Raw genomic sequence first — 20555 nt, forward strand, 5'->3', positions numbered from 1 at the left:
ATAATAGCTTGATAATGTTAAGTATCTGAAGATCATTCAGTGATGTTTTCATTCTAGTTTCAGGTGCATTTGTATAAATCTCTGTCTTCTACTTGCAATGTCCTATCACATTCTTTCCCTATTGTCATTAACTAAATAGATAGCATTTTAAATAATGTCAGTGATATTCACTGGAAGTGGCATAAAAGTGACTTGGATACTCGTTCTCTTTTAAAAAAAAAATGTGTATTTCCTGTGGAAAGCTGCTTGCATGATCTCTGAAGTAAACCTTGGCAATATGAATCATAAAGTTATTTTCAAACATTTATTTTAACAGCTTGGCAGACAAGAGCATACTACAATCACATTGAAACAAACAAATACAAATACATAACATGGATTAGCAATGTATGAAAACAGCAAATAAATGGTCAAGAATGTATTTGATATACACTGCAAGTGTATAATGTGAACATGAAAGACAAATCTAGGATATAGACATTATAGGAGTAACTAAAAGGAACCTAAATACGTTGCCTAGCGTAATTTAAAATATATAAGATATATACGAGGGAGGAAGAATAGCCAGGCATATCACTTTCTATTTCACCCAGCAACATGGAATGTTATTTCTTTCAAACAGTCCTTATTATAAAAGACACATTCATTTGGTTCTAATACCAACATTGCACACAAATCAACTCATTTTTATTGCTGTCAATTATGTAAAGTGAAAATGAAGAATAATTATGTTGAAATTATAGAAAGACTTACTGGCAGTTAGAGGTGGAATTTCTGGAATATTAAGTGTTCTGCATCTTTTTCCCCAAAATTTAAATCTTAGTTTAAATATTTATGTTCCATACTTTGGCATTTGGCAGTTTGAGACGTATTTTCCCAAAAGTGTATTTGGCCTTGCAAGGAAATTTGGAGCAGCATGTTTATTGGCAGGAACATTTCATACATGGAAAAAGGAGCTCCATGAATTTCTCTGAGGAAGGAAAAATTTCTCCTCTGCTGCACATAGCATCTGAAGACATTTCAACTGACCATCTAGTCTAGCCCTAAGCATGAGGAGAGACTTGGATGAGTATATTTGTTCCAAAAATGGCCTCACAATTGCCAAGAATAATAACCTCTACTGCTTTACAAGCGTCACATTTTTCACACACAGCAAAGAGAAATTTGCTTCTGCACCCCTCCCACACCCCCTCCCTTACAAACATCACACTTTCAATCTGTGTTCATCTTTGGGTGTTCTGAAGTCTAAGAATCTTTCAAGCTGTATAGTTACATATCCATCTATCTCTTGTTTTGTATCAGTTAATTCAATTTCTCTTTCCTAAATATATGATTGTACTTGTCACAATCAAATTTCTTCTACTTCATTCTGGACCATTTATTGTTTAATCAATTTCCTTTTTAATTTCAAGCCTTTTCCCCAAAGTGCTTACAACGCTTTCCAACGTGATGTCATGCACAGATTGAATGAGGGCAGCCTAGTCCATACCTTGGATTTCTCAAGAAAACATTACTATTAATGTACATCAGTCTCAAGACAAAATCCTCAGGGTTGCACCTTCAAACATCCTCCGGTGATGAAGGGTATTTAAATGAATGAAAACAGGGGCATCCTTCCTCCCAGGTAAGTAGTCTAATCACTGTGCTATTACCTAGTCATGAACCATTTCATAGTCTGTCTCTCTAGTCCAATAAATCTTGTAACTATTTCATGCAAGGCAGAAAATTACCAGCTGAAGTAATTAAGCCTGAGCCACATAGAGATAGCCTCTATTGAACAAAAATTTAGAGAATTTATCTGTGTATTTTGTAGCAGAAATTTTTAATTCCTGCTGATTTGGAATGCTTGCAAACCTGCCATGTAACTGTTTCGATGCTTTTAAACCAAGCCGCTGTTGGAACTTTCACTGATGCAATGATATTTGCCTGATTATTGTCATCTTCTGTTTCCATTTTTGTTAGAACTTTAAGCCAAATGGTCCATCTGGCATTCTCTCTCGCTTGTCATTTTACAAGGTATAAAAATAAAGTATATTTAAAAATTCTAAATCATCGGTTTTGTTTTCTCACATAGGAACTGAGCATAAGAACACAAAGGCTTTTACAGAATATTTTATGAAAAAAAACACCGCCCTCTTTAACTAAGACTGAGATCTGCATCTGTACTCTATTTCAGTACCTCACTGACAGCCTACTGACAATAACAGCCAGGGAGGAGCGGCGTACCGGGCTAGAACATAAATGGATGTTTTACAAAATCATCTCTTGAAATTTTCAAATAGTACAGGGGATTTAGCCACACGTCTTCCATTGGAATGAACATGTGTATTGTGTGTGGGAGAGAAAGAGATTCAGGAACAGAAAAAATGCTTAAGTCTTCCTTTGTGTGGTCTTCTGTTTGCATTCTGCCTGTTTAAAAAAAAAAAAAAAAAGATAATAACTGCACAATGTGTTCAACAGACTGGCGAACACCTCCACGAGCACAATCAACATGAGCTGAGAGGGACTCACTTTACTTCATGAATACATTTACATTATGTCATGTGAAATTACTGAGCAGCTGTTAGAGAAAAAAGAAAACACGATCAGTATTCTTGCAGAGGGACTTACTGAGGACCAATCATCAAATACACATGGCAAATAGAAATGGCAGTCTGAAAAGGTGATAAGCAATCAAGTACAGACAAAAGTGAGACACTGTGACCTTACATTCAGCATGAGTACTAAATTAACATATCTGTGCAGTGTACTAGAAAATTAAGAGGACAATAAGGACAAAGTAGATTTAAGCCCAGCCATGGGCTGCACAAGTCTGAAATATCTAATCTAGTCTAATTACAGTCTATTTTACATCCCACATCCCAAACCTTGGCCACCTAATCTTTTCACCAGCAACCAGCAGTTCACAGATACGTTTACAGACTTGACCTATACTGATTAAGCAAGGCATATTTTGTATTTATGGGACATGGCCTAGTCATGAAGTGGGGTAAGCTGCAGACAGACAAGTGACTCAGAAAATGGGCTCAATTAACTTGTCTTCGTCCATTATGCAGTGTTCATTTTTTTTCTCAGCAGAAGTCGTTCCCCTCTGACCTGTAAGAGATGCCTGTTAGGCATGTCAAAGTACAACGTGCAGAAGAGAAAGTTATTCAGAGAAATTTGAGGTGATCTCCCTTGTTTCAGAGGAAGTTTGCACCTTCCACAATTACATTAATTTATCCCAGACAGATAAATGTTATCACTAGGGCTCACAAAATAACACTTGAAGAGCAAACTTTTTGCCTTTGCATCTAGCACATTATTAATTTATTATTAACTAGATATTAACTAAACAAAAGAGAGCAGTCCTTGGGGATACTTCTTTCGGAGGTCTTTATCCCTTACTAGCTGGTCTGGAGTAGACTGCTAGTATATTTGATAAGCATTGCAAAAACCAGAAGTTAGTATTTCCTACAGCTAAACTCTATAATTTTGCTTGCCCGGGAGTGTTGCTTTATCCCTTAGAGGAGGTCAGGACAGAAACTTCTTTTGAAAAGGGAATATCAAATTAGCAGTAGCCCTTCACCTGTTTCCCTGCAAATACGGAATCACGGAGTTTTCAGAGTTGGAAGGGACCTCTAGAGATCATCTAGTCCAACTCGTCATACATATGACTCTAAGACACAAGACTTATCACAGACATATTTTTAATTCAGTAATTTTTTTTTTTTTTTTACTGAGGAAAGGACATTAGGATCATCTGCAGTCTTTAGGTAAATGCAAAGAAATCTTGGAACCATATAAAATACAGCTGCAAATTCCATCAAAATCTTATAAAAATATATAAGCAATGGTAACATTTATTATTGTTAGCATTGTTCAGCAATATGACAGAGAATTATAAACTTTTACTCAGCAGAAAGAGTATTACGCATTTCCAGGCATAGGTAACTGCAGATTTCCATAAAGAAATTTAATATAAGGAGAAAAAAGACAGCAGGCATTTCTCTGGATTTGAGTATGTTCTAGACGCATCCACATATGCGCTGGTTGATCATCGCTGCGGATTATGCAGATGTAGAGTGTGTCTGACAGGCTTAGGATGTTTCACACTCATGGCACATATGCTACTTCATACATTCTTACATATTTTTCTGGGAACACTTAAACTAAGTGGGAACACTATTCCCCTCTCTGCAAAAATGATATTAAGCATCAGCAACAAATTACCCAATTTGTGGTTTATCAGGAAATTCTTATAAGCCTATTAGAGACATCATACTGCTCAGAGTAAACCAAGGCAAAAAGTGAGTAGGAGGTCAAAAAAGGTAATGGAAACTGCTCCTACAATGATGAGAGATTGTCAAAGTCTTTGGTATCAGCAGATATCAGCACAAGCTAATCAAGGTAACTTCATTTACTTTATGGACCTACACCAATCCATTCAATTGAACATCTGTCCTCATGTTACCATTCTTGACTTGTAATAATTTCCATCTACATCTCTTTTGTTTGTCCATAATGGTATTTTTTTCATGCATTCTTAAGAATAGGGAAGAAATGCACAGCAACCTTCACGCTTCTGCTCAGGATGCAGGTGCCTAATTTAATGTGTGCCAACAGGTCCACATTTGCATTTGTCCACATTTGCACTGGAGTGCTAAGGAATAGAAGGAGCTATTAGGGATAGTGCAAGGATTTACATGGTTAAAGCCCTAGACAGAAATACTTTGCTGTAACAACAACCAGACTCCTCCCAAACACTTTCTTCTGCACAGTTTACAATAAATATACAAGTTGTGAATATTACGGCTTTTCTCTAGAACTGAAAGCTATAGCCGTAAGATACCCTTTTCTTTCATTTCCTTTTGTATGCTTCCAATCATAGTTGAATTTACACTATAGTGAAGTATACTTGGCTAAGAGCAGATTTCACCCACCCACCCCTCGTTGGTACATAGTGCATGCAGTTCATACAATTCCAGGTTTTCCACAAAGACCTGTGACCAAATTATGAGAATGGTGTTGGTGCCCAGTGTAGGAGTATTACTGGCACTTGCTTCCATTCTCAAGTCACGCTATAGAAATATGATTTAATACTTTTAATAGTAGCATCATTTTAGTGATAATGGTCAACAAGTAGAAATCAGAAAAAGTTTACAGAGGGGGGGATTTTCTTCTACTGGGTTAACTACGTCAGCTGGAGAAACAAAATCAAACCAGCTTCTGAGCACGCCAGCTCTTCTGGTCTGCTTGAAACAGTACATTTGAAGCATACTTCTTCAGAATCTCATCAACTGTTGGGGCAAGCGAGCAACCTCTTTCTCACAGGGGCTAGAAACTAGTCCTCATGCTTCATAGAAATCTTGGAGTGAGAACTGAATACCAGAATTTCTATTTTCGATTGGTGAACTACTACAGAAAGATACAAATATCAAGCAAGAGAATGAGAACTTCATCCATTTTTCCTGTGCTTTAATTTTGTTCTCTCCCAACTTGCTGTGCTTCACGGCTTTAATAAAAGGGCAAACAGAAGTACCACTACACACACACTTGCAGACATTTTCACCGTGTATTGTGACTGTGTACATTGCTCTCAGGCTAAATAATAAGCAGGATGTCCCTTGATTTCACAATATAAGGGATATAATGAAAGAGCTTTTAGAATAATGAACTGTCCTGTACCAGAAAAACAGTTCATTCTTTTAGATGCATTACCTTCTGCACCAGTATCTAATGAACAAAATTGTTCGAGCGGATGGAAGTCAAATTGCATGGATAAGAGGTCTTTTTATATGTATACCTGGCAAACAATTACTCTGTTATGGATTTGTAATCACTCTATGATCATATACTATAATGCATCCCCGGAATAGTAATCTAGGGATGCATTATAGTTTAAGTGTTCCGTCCAAAACGTTGTGCGAGTGGCTTATTAACCTTTTTTTTCCCCCCAGAAGTAGTAAATTCCTCTTTATCTGATTGGAAATAAATAGATGGCATAGAGCTCTCCATAACTGATTTGATTTCTAAGCTATTTATCATATAAGCTGTAATAAATTGTTGCTTGTGACAGAAAGTGCACCATATATTGCCTGTGAATCTACTGGAAAATGTAAATGCACCATTACTTCAGCCATGTTCTCTTTGCAAATCAAATACTGAACCAGAAAGTTAGTAACTTTCTTCAGAGCTAGAAAAAAGCTAGTTACCTCAGAAGCCGCCTAAAATTTAGTATCTTAAACTTATAGTAACCAAACAGATTTGGATTAAAAAATGCAAATTTGTATAAAATTATTTTTGTCAAAGATAAACCCTGGTAATTTAAATTGAAATTTAAAAGTCTCATTTCGGCATTTACAAAATGAACAACTTTGCCGTTCCTTAGTTGTTCAGACACGCTCAGCAAAGTCTGCATGCAAAGTGTTTGGCTCCGTCTGAAACGTGCCATACATTAGGAAGATCCAGTCTGCTGTTTTGAATGTTTGACCAAGCATTCCCACTAAAGCATCAGTGTCACTATCGATAATATCAAATTGTCCTTTATTGAGTTCCCACGTAGAAACACACCACTGAAAGGTTCTTTCTGAGGGCCTCCAAAGGCCATAGCGGCCTGAACTGCCATCTCCCTTGCTGGAAAAGGAGCAGCATGTTTGGTCCATGGCCTCTTTTCCCAAACTGCGCACTGCTGACCTGTTCTCAGTTGGTGCAAGAACAAAAGAGAGTTTTTCCCAGTTCCCACCTGAGCTTAAGCAATTACTTCTTTGCTGTTATATATAGAAGAAGAAACATTACCTGAAACGTTAACAGCAAGGAAATAAACACACGAAACATCGTTTCCAGGATAAACATATTTCAACTTAGTTTCAAAACTAAATTATAACCTTTCATTTATAACTTTCTTCACTCATCCTGTTTTTTTATTTCTCGCTTTCTTGTTCTTGCTTGGCAAGCAGCCAAATCATTTACACGGATGTGATTGATCTGAGAAGTAGTATTTTAACGTTTGTATCTGGAGGACCAGTTGTTGTTATGAACCAATGTTTTCCATTTGGCTGTTAATGGCTAAAACTAGTTCTTTGTGCACATTTCACATTGCTTTTCTCCCCAAGAAAATCTGACAATATAGAAGTATAAAACTGTAAGAGACATCCAAAGTGATCATGGATGTTCAAAGTACGTTCAGAAAGTTGAAAGTTAAAAAAAGAAAAAAAAAGTGAATAGTGACACATTACCAAATAATCATGTTAGCTATTTTACTCCTGTTAATAAAACTTTAGTTTAGAAAGGAATATGAGTTGGGTTTGGGGTTTTCGGATTGGTTTTTTTTCCGTTTTCTTTTCCTAAAGGAAAGTATCCATTTTTGTTGGAAAAAGGATTCACATTTGAAAATTGTCTGTTAAAAACTACGTGTAAAACAAAAATATGTCCTTTCCCAACTTCCAACTAAAACTCAGAACATTTCAAGAAAATTGGAAATTTCTGATAAAATTTATTTTTTGTGATAAAATTTAATCACAAACCTATCATTCTGGCAACATGTTTTCTCAATCAGCATGAGTTATAATTTAGCTATTTTTACTTCTATGAAAGATTTCTTTACTTCTGCTAGGCCATTAATAAAAATGGCATCTGTTTATGAATGCCACAAGATAATCTTATAGTACTTAGTGCTACACACTCTGAAAATAAACACACTGAAAGATACTCTGAAATAAAGAGCTTGATTGAAATCTTTCATTTTTTTTAAGTGCAACTACAGCTGGAAGGCAGTAGTAGTCTTCTGACTACCGGCAGGACAATTTCAAGGCTTTGCCTGTTACCTAATAACATTTACAGAGTTCTGAAGCTGCATGATAACTGCTATTGTTACTTTTTAAAGTAATTATTGTATTAAATTTCAATCTTGCTTACTTTTCTCAGGACTGATATTTTTAAAATATGGATCACTTAATGCGTGTTTCAAGTATCTCTTGTCTCTGTTGGTCTAAAGCAGGAATCACTTCTCTTTCATTATTATTTTGAAATTTTTCTCATCCCCGAGCACATTCGCTGAACGTATCTTTAGATATGGTAACTCAGAGCAGTGACAGACAATTCCACAACTATCTAATGAGAGTAGATAGAAGGCTTGTCTACATACGAGAGAAAAAAAGATTAAGCTGCTTTAAAATAAGGCTACTTGTTCCTCATGAGTGCCTCCAGACTTAAAGGCAATTTAGTTTGTAGGTATTGACTTCACACAGTGACAGCCTGCGTGCGGACCTGATCTCAGACAGGAATAAGCCCAAAATGTTAAACTACTGGTTCTGAGAACAGTGGCGCTTTATGAAGCCTTTTTCCCAAAGGATTCACGTCCCAGTGGTGATCCTGTGTGGATTTTTTCATACCTGATAACAGGATGCATTTACCCCATTGCATTCACATCCTCACAAGGACATTACTAAGCACCTTTTTCTTTTTAGCCACTTATTCTCACAAAACATATAGAAACTCCCTGTCTTTTCAGGTACTTGACGTATTTGTTTGTGTGTAAGGCTAAAATCTTTATTAAAGATACGACAGAGACATAAGCCTATAAGTATATACTCCAATGTATATACAGAGAAAACACAACCTGTTAGTCTCCTCCCTTAACAAAGCATGTTGAAAATGAAAGGAACATCTCAAAAGTGTATAGTGGACTAACACTAAAGCCCTTTCTCTTCACGGCTAGACTCGTGGTACAACCAGCCTCTTTTCCTACTTCATTTACACCGCTTTAAAATTGACAAAATCTTTCCTTCATCCTACTCTTGGCACGTCCCAAATACTTAGTTCATAAGCTTTTCAGGGCACGGATTATTTTTATACAACAAAAATCATAGATCCCCATGGTTTCAAAAACTCCAATGTAATTCATTAGTATCTATAGGGAAAAGTTGCATACCATAACCCCCTAAAACAAGAAACTAAAATTTCTACTGTAAAAGCATTTGACTGGAAAACAAAAAACAAACCATACAAGCAAACAAGGAAAATAACACATTGGGCGGGGGGGGGGGGGGGGGGGAATAATACTTGCACAGAAATGGAACTGAAACAAGTAATTGTATCTAGAGCTGCATAACTCATTAATATGTGGGCAGGCATTTGACGTTTTTACCTCCCCAGCCCCCAAATGGGAAGAAAAAATAAGGAGAAGACATGGATTTTAGTTGAAATTAGCTATGCATCTGTTTCTACAAAGAGTAAAAGGCTAACAATTTTGGAAAGGATCAGAAACCTCGAGAAACAGGATGGAGCAAATAAACGCGTTTTCTATTTTTGTGCTGCATAGATTGGGTTTTTAGGCCGTTTATTAAGGGATTTTAGGCTGTTTATGAGGGGTTCCACTATGGATAGTTTTCTGTCAGATGTATCCAGGCAAGATACTGAACTTAATCAGTAGGGAAGAGGGGAAAATGTTGTAAATGTAGGCTTTAAAGGCCCCTCAGAAATGGTGGATTTATTATTATGTCCCAAACCCTCATTTTCATGCAAGTAAATCTGGTTTAGCTTTGCTACCAGCAAATTTCTCGAAGGTTTGACACAACACAAGATGGGTTATGCAAAGGCTGTGTGGGGACATTAGCTATTATCAGCTTTAGAAGCTGTAACTCTTATGGATTAAACAAGGTGATAACCCACCACATCAAACTGAGATCCTCACTTTTTACAAAATGGCAGGAATCCGGTAAATTGAGAGGTTTTAATGTTCTTACAGAACTTAGATTTGCAGGGAGAGGGCGGTACGGGCACAAACTTGAGTATAGGAAGTTCCACCTAAACATGAGGAGGAACTTCTTTACCTTGAGGGTGGTAGAGCACTGGCACAGGCTGCCCAGGGAGGTGGTGGAGTCTCCATCTCTGGAGACATTAAAAACCCACCTGGACACGTTCCTGTGCAACCTGCTCTAAGGTGTCCCTGCTCTGGCAGGGGGGTTGGACTAGATGATCTCCAGAGGTCCCTTCCAACCCTATGATTCTATGATTCTATGATTCTATACCCCAGGCAGCAAGCACCACCCATGCATACACATGCAGAGTGTATGTTATATGTGCTGATTCATAAATGTGTACCAGGTTTGTGCCAGGTTACGGATTTGTGATTCAGCAGTGATTGAAGAGCAAAAACTAAGACTCTGCTAGAAGCAAAATTTCTATAGATTGTTTGTTTCCAGGCTGGGTAATACAGCATTTTGAAAGGACTGAAATGTTTCCTTTTTTTCCACAAGTTCTGAACAGAGGGTGACAACACATTATATATCCTGACAACACTATAGGCTGCATCTAAACGGCAAGACATTTTCACTCTGCCCTGCTCCCTGAAATACTCTCCCCCCAGGCTTAATGACAGAGGTTTATTGGTATAGAGTATCACAATTTAGACATAGTCTCATTTCATCCCACTTCTCACCGAATTCTTTCAAAGCAACTTCACAATAGCACTAATGTCTTTTCAATAAAAGCAGTCAAAAAGGGGTGGGGGTGTTGGAATACGAGCATCTGTAGTCATCTGAAACGGGGTTTAACTGTTTTGTTTTCCATATAGCTGAAATTTAGGTGTACCCAAAAAGCTACCATCTGAAAGCCACTAATCTGTATACTGTCCCTGCGGTTAAGTAAAAATGATTTTGAGAAAAACTGCTTGTATTTCAATTGGTATATTACTCTAGTTAAAAGAGTATGGTTAATAGCGGGACTAAAATGTTCTGTTACTTATACAGTGATAGAGCCTGCTTTTGTTGTCTTCTGTGGGCTTTGATCATTAAAGTAATGACCACGATTAATTTTCACCCAGAGGGGAAATATTTTTGTCAATGCTGTGCTGCAAGTCCAGCTTCTACGGGCTCTGTGGGTACAGCTTGCATATTAGACAAAGTTAGCAGTAGAGGGCACGCTCTTAGCTCTACTGCTTCTTCTGTGTCAAGTGTTATCGGCATAATGTCCATCAAAAAAATTTAAAATTCCTGAAGAATTAAATAACGACAGTATAGGAGACTACCTTGAACTCCCTGCCCTCTTCTCCCACTATTTCATGATACTCCACGTCAATGAAGTTCAGAGCTGGGTTAGTGGTGCCATATATTACCAACTCGAAAAAAGAGGGTCAGGGCAAACTGCTGCTTTGACTCTCGCAGCTGGGAGCAACGCTTTTAATAGGCGCGTACATCTGCTGCGCATAGAACGAGAATATCCTTGGCTAGTTGCATTCATGCCCATCTGTTGGGATGGCGTGCTGCCTGCTCACAGGTCGGTCGCATCACTGCCACGTGGCACAAACGCCAGAATAGGGACAGCTTATTTGGCCAGCCTGCTTCTCAGTAAAAGCGAACAGATCTTCTGCAGGACATCGTTACAAATGCTAGCAGTGCCACTTCGATAACAAGTGATATTCAGACTTGATTGCTGCTCAATACATTTTCATATTGTAGCACCCAACCGATAGACGTTTCGGCAAGTTCTTTCCTAGTCAGTATTTTGGTGAAGACTGGCCAAACTGAAGTGTACTATGAGATATTTGCACTCTCCTTTTAGCACAAAATCCATGTAAAAGTACTAACTATTGTGTATGGTCACTCCATATCATTAACCCCTAACTAGTAGTTCATTAACCTTTAACTAGAAGTGGAGATACTAAGCTGAACCTCCCGATCTGAAGCTCACTTACTGCCTTCTCAGACTCTGAAGAGATCTCTATCTTGACATTTACCAAAATAACAGCTTTCCTTTCTGCTCTTTCCTTTCTGAATAGCAGAAGCCGCTATTTTGCTACATTTCTCAAAATAGCAATATTCCTTTGCTCTCTTATTATTGAGAAATGCTGACTTTTTCTGAGCATAAACACAGATGATCTTATTTTGTTGACTTCATTTGAACCAACAGTTAGATGAATAGAAAAATCCTTTCCCAATAAATTTGTGGCTCCTCTCATAGCACCACTTTCAAATTAAGTAGAAGCAACAGCAAATTTCCCATTTTCAGGAAGTTATTTAATGCATAGAATTATCTCATCTATAAGTAAGCTAACTTAAGTGTCCGGGGCACATATCTTTTTTATTGTTTAAGTTCTTTCTGACACTTTCTGAAAAAAACTCTAGAGCATGTATACAGGCATATGGCTCCTACTAAAGATGAGGTATATATTAGAAATAATTGAAAATGCCAAAAGTGAATGATTTACAAAGATAGGAATCTTTTTATTAAGTATTGGTACAAAGCAATGTGAATAAGGTCAAAATTTTCACTTAAACGTGAACAATATATTGCTTAAATCAAACTCATAAATACAGAATTTCTCAGGACCACTATGTCGTTATTCACCATAGCAAGTATAAGGACATATATCTAGGACTAAAATACTGCAGTGCCCTTTGGACTAATATAAAGGTAAGCTACTGTATTATTTTTCTTGGTATTATGTGCCTTTTTATGTTACTTCTTTATCAATAATGGTTGGTTTTATGAAGCCTCATATATTTAAAAAAAAAAAAGGACAAACTATTTAAAGCCAGCACCAGAAAGCGTAAATCTGCATTATTAGAGTCCTAAATATTCAAATAATTAATCATATAGAATCACAAACAGTGCAGAGGGAATTAGACGAACAGAGCCTTGTGATATCAGAAGTTTGAGGGTGGGGGACAAGGTTTGGCTACCTCCTAGGTTCATACTCCTAGGTCATACACTATGGTTATGCTGTGAAGCATATCCATGAAGGTTAGTCTGTGAAGCATCTCTGGCAGGTCAAGGGAGGTGATTCTCCCCTCTACTCTGCTCTCGTCAGACCCCACCTGGAGTACTGTGTCCAGCTCTGGGGTCCCCCGTGCAAGAAAGACACAGACCTGTTGGAGTGGGTCCAGAGGAGGGCCAAAGAAACAGTTAGGGGGCTGCAGCACCTCTCCTATGAGGACAGGCTGAGAGAGTTGGGGTTGTTCAGCCTGGAGAAGAGAAGGCTCCGGGGCGACCTTACTGTGGCCTTTCAGTACTTAAAGGGGGCTCACAAGAAACACAGAGAGAGACTTTATCAAGGCCTGTAGTGACAGGACAAGGGGAAATGGTTTTAAACTGAAAGAGGGTAGACTCAGATTGGACATAAGAAATTTTTTTTGGCAATGAGGGTGTTGAGACACTGGAACCAGTGGCCCAGAGAAGCTGTAGATGCCCCATCATTGGAAGTGTTCATGGCCAAATTGGACGGAGATTTTACCTGATCTAGTGAAAGTTGTCCCTGCTCATAGCAAGGAGGGTTGGACTAGATGATCTAAAGGTCCCTTCCAACCCAAACCATTCTGTGATTCTATGATTCTATGATTCCATGATTCTATGATTCTATGACTATTGGGTCTGAGTCCTCTGATCACTTGTTTTATTTTAATAATCACAGTGGGTATCAGCAAGTACTTTAAAGTATCTTAAATATACTTTTAAAATTCAGATCTTTTTGTTTAAATTCATGTATTTCTTACTAATAAGCAAAACCAATAAGTTGAACAGGGCAAACTTTGCTAAAGTTACTCAAATATTTACCTTTGCAAACCCACACGTTCACACTGGCAGTATCTGTAGTGTTATCTATTCAATTTCTACTGAAAATGAATAGTCATTAGCAAAAGTATTGGTACAAAATGAGAATACTATGAGTATTGTGGTAAATGTTCAGAAGAGAATTGAATACCTTAGGTCCCCATCTTGATAATGAAATGTTCAGATATACAATCAAAAGTGAAGTGCAATATTACGTGAACGAACTACATAATGCAAACTCAAATAAGTGAAGAGTCATATTTAGCTTACAAGGTACAACCCATTAGTATGCTGAAATATCACTGGAATTTTTCATTTGAAGCTGTTTTTTGATGGAACATTAGTTTGGTTTGGGGTTTGTTTTTTCACAGTAAATGCTTTCTTTCTGATTAAAAAATCAATAGAAATTTTAAAATGTAAACCCCTTTCTCAAGAAAGACATTGGAGGTTGAATCAGAATCCAGAACAGTGTTGTGTTAACAGTGCTATTATGCTGTATTTTAGATATCTACATCAAACCCAGTTGTCTGTTGGGTCAAGATCTGTACGTCCCATTCCTCACCAATGTAGCAGCTACTAGTACATCATAGGAAACGTAAACCTTGGTAAAGAGGGGCTACTCCATCAGAGAAGTGCTAGTAGAGGGGACTGCGGAAAAAAAATTACCGTGAAAATACAGTGTCTTTTCAAGTGCAGTATTTTTATCAGGAAGCTTGCCTTCATTTCAGCCAGCGATTCATGACAACAGCCTCGAACTTTTACGTAGAAACTGTAATCGAAAATGAGGATAGGACACTTTTAGACATTTTTCCCATAGGCATGCCTTTATTCTTTAATTTCTTTAATGTTCACATAAATTGTTGTGGCTTTTTTTAAATAATGACTGTTTTTATAAATATCATGGCCTATTTGCAAACACACTCACCTGTACCAGTGGCAGATAAGAAGCAATTAGGAACGCTCCTAACTGTAGGAAGTTTTAATATGACAAGAAATGTAACTTCTCAGATAAGTATGATGAGTTACATAGAAATTTATTCTAAAACACACACTTAGCAGGGTTCTGTAGTTTAATATTTTATCGTAAGAAGCATTAAATCATTAAGGTTTCGTTTTAAGGACTTATCATTTTCTTTAATAGTAAATAAGTTTATAGAGGATGTCATGAAGGGACTTTAAAGTTTTTTCAGATCAGATTATGAAAGATAAAACATAAATCCTTCCAGTAATTAAAAATAAAATTAGTTACAATATAACTGATGCCAGTGCGTCTGAAAACTGAGTAAAATATGTTTTCGTACTACTGAAATAAGTGATTGAAATGTAATGATAGTAAATTAATTGAAAAGCTTAGTTCTGAGGGTTCCAGTCTTCTAACAGGAAAGATGTTTCTCCAAGCGTCTGTGTTATGCCAGAGGTAGTACGAACAGACTGAAAGCAATATGCACAAAGTGGGTGAATAGACTTGGGTATAACAAGTAGATGTCTCTGAGGTGGTACTGAAAAATGTTTGCTTGAAAATCAAGGCAAGATCAAAGCATGCCAGCTGTAGAAAATGAAAATGCACCAACCGAGTGAACTTTACTAATGCTTTCATTCTTGATCATTTTTTACAGTGAAAGTAGTGTAGTTATGCAAGTTTTTGTGAACACCTGTATAATTTTAATTCCACTAAAAGCCGAGAGAATATGTGTTCCTAATGTTCAAAAAACAGAAAACCAAGATTTTGTGCAAGTATACCTATTTTGGTAGAGAGGGATTTTTTTTTTTACCAAAACCCACTCAACACAGATTCCACTATATTGCTATAAGGTTGCCTAAGCTCACATCATTTCTGTTCTGTCTCCCCATATATTTTAGAGAAAGGTTATCAGTATTCATACATAAAGGATATGACCAGTATAGAATATAACAAAATGCTCACCTGTGAATTATCATGGATAAGGTAGTATGATTTTCAAAGTGGTTGTTATACTCAACAGTTTCACCTGAAGTGAAAAAAAAAATAAATTAAGGATAGTTTGTCTGCCTATGCCATCCATTTCTTTCCTAGTAATGAAATAGTCTCCTCAAAGAATCAAAATCTCACATGGTAGTTTTAGAGGGGAAAAAAATGTATTTTTAGCTATGGGCAGGGAACCAATAAGAAACAGAAAAGTAACACAGCAATTTTAGCATATTATTGTGGTAAATTAGAGTATTTAATTTCTGGAAGCCAATGAACGGTATTTTATCTCTAAGAAACAAAAAACAGAGCAGAATGATGACAAAGCAAGGGTGTCAATTCCAGCCAAAAGGCTAAGATGAGCAGAAGGAAAATCATTTTTTAGCATTGTACCCATTGTCCTTTATATTTCATAGTAACACTTTGAAAATATGTATTAGAATTGGTTAAAAAAGAAAACAAGACAGAAAGTCATTAAGAATAGCAGTTGTTACAATATTGCAGGACTTCACTTCAAAAAATTGTCTTCTGTTTGTTTTGTAGGAATATTTCCATTAAAATTTTATTAATCAGAAAGCCTTGCTACAATGGAATTACTTTTTTTCTCATTACTGTGAGATATTCCAACAGTTACCTCAGCCAGTGAAGTATTCCATTAATTCATTTTAGAAGTTCATAATTTCTGGAGAAAAAAATTTGAAATATAGGTTGATGTGATCATTTCAAGCAGTCCTCACATAAATGCTGGAGCAGAAATAGAATGACACTGCAAAAAACCTAAAACCCCAAGACTAGCTCAGGTCATGAGGTCTTCCTAAACGGGATAATTAGGACCAATCAGTACGAGTAAAAGTAGCATGACTGAGCCAAAGTCAGAATTAAAAACTAATGAAATTGTGCCAAACCGTGCTGGAAATATTTTTCGCTTCTTAGAGATCTTTCCCGGCCACCTTAGATAATGCGAGTGCCACACCGATCTACAGCAATGCCAATCCGGTTTGGGGGAATAGAGGGTTGTACACATTCACTAGCCAATGGTCAGGCGGATTTTATTATTTCCTTCACGAGAGACTCTGTTCAGGTCAGAGTTACCATTCTCGCTTCCATCCCAGGCACCTTTCTTCTACTTGCTGGGTAAGATGCACTCCTCTTATCAGCAAGGCAGCCTCCAGGGAGTTCACTGAGTCATGCTCACTTACGCGTATGCCGAATTACCTCTGAACACCCTTTTTATACCGTAGACCGAAAACAAAGCAAGACTGAACTCGGAGAAGCATGAGCTAGCGCCTCCAGTGAAATCAGAGATTAAAAAACAATCAGAGATTAAAAAGCAACTTCATCAGGAAGGAAACAGTAGTGCGGAAACGAGGTTTACAGTGTGACCTGGGAAAAAAAAAAAAAATTCAGCCACAGGATAAAACACTACATCGGAAACGGTCAGTGAAAGTCGCCTATGGATATCAGAGTTTATGGACGGCAAAGTTAATCTCAGCCTGGAACAGTCTGGAGCGCCATGGCACATCACTGGTATGCACAAATTATCTGAAGAAAAGACAAAAGCAAATACTATTGTTAGGTAATGGAAAAAAACTGACTTCTGAGAGGATCTTAAAGGAGATAATTTCATATAATTTTGCTAAGTGATTACTAAGGAAAAAAGGTAAAATACAGTGGCACAACAGACCGTAACTACCTGAAGAAGTAATAGCTGACATTAAGAAAAGGATAATTTGGGGTGTATATTAGAAAATACTTTCTGATCCATTAGAGTCTAATATATTCTTCTGAGGAAAGTACTGAAATCCTGGTTATTTAAGAAATTTAGCAATTAGACTGGAAGAAGTAACAGACAATATGCTGAGAGGAACAGTATAGCACCTGCAAGAAAATTGAAAAAAGTTCTATCGGGTCATCTAATTCACCTTAATTTCTATGAAAATTAATGTTTGCTCTTTTCCCTCGGTTTAAGTTTTGCTCATCCAGTCATGAAACCTCTTAAACCTCTGGACTCAAAAAATGTCTTTCATTCAGGCAGCAGTGCCTCAAAGCTATTCACACTAATTAGCCAAGGTCATTTAAATACATTTTGCATGAAGCACCTTAAACTCAGTGTGCCATTTTATATATTTATCAAATTACTAATCAATATGCTATACCACGGTTACTACTGGGCCTTGAGCTACGCGCAGAATGCTGCGTGAATTCAAATTGTGCAAGCTGCTGTCTGCATAAATGAAATTAAGGTGTATGCAGTGATCATTATTCACGATACAAAAGGAATGAAGTGGCCAAAATGCAGTACATACCACAAATCCGTATTTTAAGTAAATCTTAACTGTGGTGTTGGTTTCTTTTTTTGCTTTAACAAACCTTGTATTAAACTAGCTTCGATTTCACTTTCTTTCTCCAGCATATTACCTCCACTGTATTGGTAAAGTAATTTATTCCATCCTCTGTGGAGAGCTTGGATCTCATTTGCCAGCATATTTATCTTTCCTGCCACTGCACTGTCATTCATCTGCAATCTCCACAGAATACCAGACCTGTGCAGAATTTCAATTAGGATTGATTCAACTAAATCCAGGCCACAGAATTGAGGCTGACAGGGTGACCCCCCTGAGAATTTAAAATGCTGAATCTAAAAAAAAAAAGAAGGTAAAAATACAAAACAGAAAACAGATCAAGTTTAACACCATAATTCATTAAGTCCTCTATACACTCAGTTTATTCTGCCTCACAATGGCTTTTTTTCAGACTCTTTGTATTGTGTGGGTAAACTGCTTTACAGTAGTTTTGATAACCACAGGAAAGAAATTACCATAAAAATCTCTACTCTTCCTTTGAGGTCTAATCAACTTAAACTCAGACAGCTTGTAATGAACAGAAAAATGATTCCCACAGAGGCTGAGATACCCGAAGCTTTCTGTTCTATGTATGTATACATTCAAAAATCAGTACAGTGTAGGTATACAGGTAAAATAGCTCTTTTATTGGATACTCGATTTGACAGACTTCCAGTGGTTTTCCGTGTAATCATTGACAGACTTCTGCTTGTCAGTTAAATGTCCTAAAAGAATTTCTTAAATAATTTGTGGTTACTACAACAGTTTTGCAGGTTTAAAGGCAGCTAAACTACAGAAGAACAGTAACCTCAGAGGTATTTTTACCAGTAGTATGTAAGTATGTACTATTCAAGTCCTAATTTTATATTAGCTGCTGTACATAACATGTGGCTTACTTTGATTATACACCAAAAATGGGTGTAAGTGGACACTCAGTTTTACTCTAAAGCATTACAGTAGAAAAGAGAAACAATAACAATTCCACATTTTATTAGTTGGGGGGGGTTGTCACTAAAGACTCCTCTTTAATACATTTTCCCTAAAGATCAAATTTTCACCACTGAAAAATATACAGCCATAAACTCCCACCTGATTTAACATAAAAGATAAGAACATACATATAAAACATTTACCAAACATAAAACCAAACACAAGAGTAAAAGAATACAAATGGAGTGGGGAAATATTGGCACATATACATATTAATGTTAAATAAAACACGAGTCAGCTGGAACTAGATGAAATAATTAAAAGAGATATTGATCTGTTTGCGCATACAAATACCTCATCAGTGAGTGTGGCATAAGCAATTAATTGATATCTGGGGTTTTTTTCTTATTATTTTAACTTTTTATGACTAAACCTTAAAGAATTTCACATATAACAAATATTTTGTAATCCTTTATTAGTCACAGTTAGAAATTTTTCAGTGTATCATGATTATTATGAAGAAGAGGCACAACTATCACCAATTTAAAATTAGTATCTATACAGTGCCCAGAATGAACCCACTATAAGGTAGATTTCTTTCTGAAATTTGGTCATAAGATCTACACATAACTGCAGTAAAGAGGAAAACTGCATTAATACCAAGTTTATTGCATTAGTACAATAGATCTGCGTCTTCAGCCTGTAAGTGTAGTGTAGGGTAGCGGGGGTACATATGAAATCATATTCCCAATATATTCTTCGATTATCAGTTCTTTCCATGATTCTTCTGAGGTAATGTATGACTGTAGTCAATTAAGAATTTTTACTTTTTTTTTAATTTTCTTTTTTTTACATATGTACGGAAATAATACAATAAGCACATTCCGAAGCGTAAATATTTTCCTTTGTTCTTTCACTGGGGAGTGGATGAAGTAACACAGGTGTATTACTGCACTGTTTATGGATATCATTCAGACATGACAGAGAATTGTACAGTGAGAGAAAGTAATAATAAGTATCAAATGCATTTGAAGGCGATACGGGGGAATTTTGCCATCTTCCTTCCTTCATTTGCCTAGATTTGATCTTGCTTTTCATTGACCATAAACCAGACTTTTCATCCTCTGAGCATTTATTTGACTAATAGCCCTTTATTCCCCAGTTCATAACCTGAAACTAAAATCCAGTTGTCCTATTCAGAGGTTTATTCCAGTTCGTAGATATAGCTATTATCTTTAACAAATTCCCCATCAAGAGGTCTCTGTGTCACGGCACTGTTTATGATATTGCAAACCAGGTACCATAAGAGGAAAGAGCCAGTAAGAGTTCACCTAGGGGATCCATTTCCCTAGGAGTGTTGCCATGTGTTATAGTCAAAAGGAATAACAACTCAAAACACTGAAAGGAAACTACTGGTGGTGGAAATTTTGGCAGCTCCTCTACTGAGTCATGTTTCTTGTCTTGTGACATAGCACCGGATATGAAAAGATCAAGTCTTTATTTTCCCACTTGCGGTCAGCTCAGAATCAACCTGACCCAAAGTCCCATTACTGACAGTCACCCTAGGTAGTGTCTCATAAAGCGCCTAATCATTTGTCACCACGGAAGACCCAGACATCTAGATCAGAAGTAACCTGTTGTTCCTCGGATCCTGTACTTACCCATCTTCAAAAACAACTGGGCTATTTGACCCAATCTAGTTCTTAGATAACACCGGTTCTGTAATCCGTATGGAAAAACAGTTGTGGTTCCAAAATTGTTTTATGTAATTTTTAAGTACTGCAGGTGGACTTTTATGAAACACCAAC

This window comes from Vanellus vanellus (genome assembly GCF_965231255.1).
Source record: "Vanellus vanellus genome assembly, chromosome: 6".
Taxonomy (NCBI): domain Eukaryota; kingdom Metazoa; phylum Chordata; class Aves; order Charadriiformes; family Charadriidae; genus Vanellus; species Vanellus vanellus.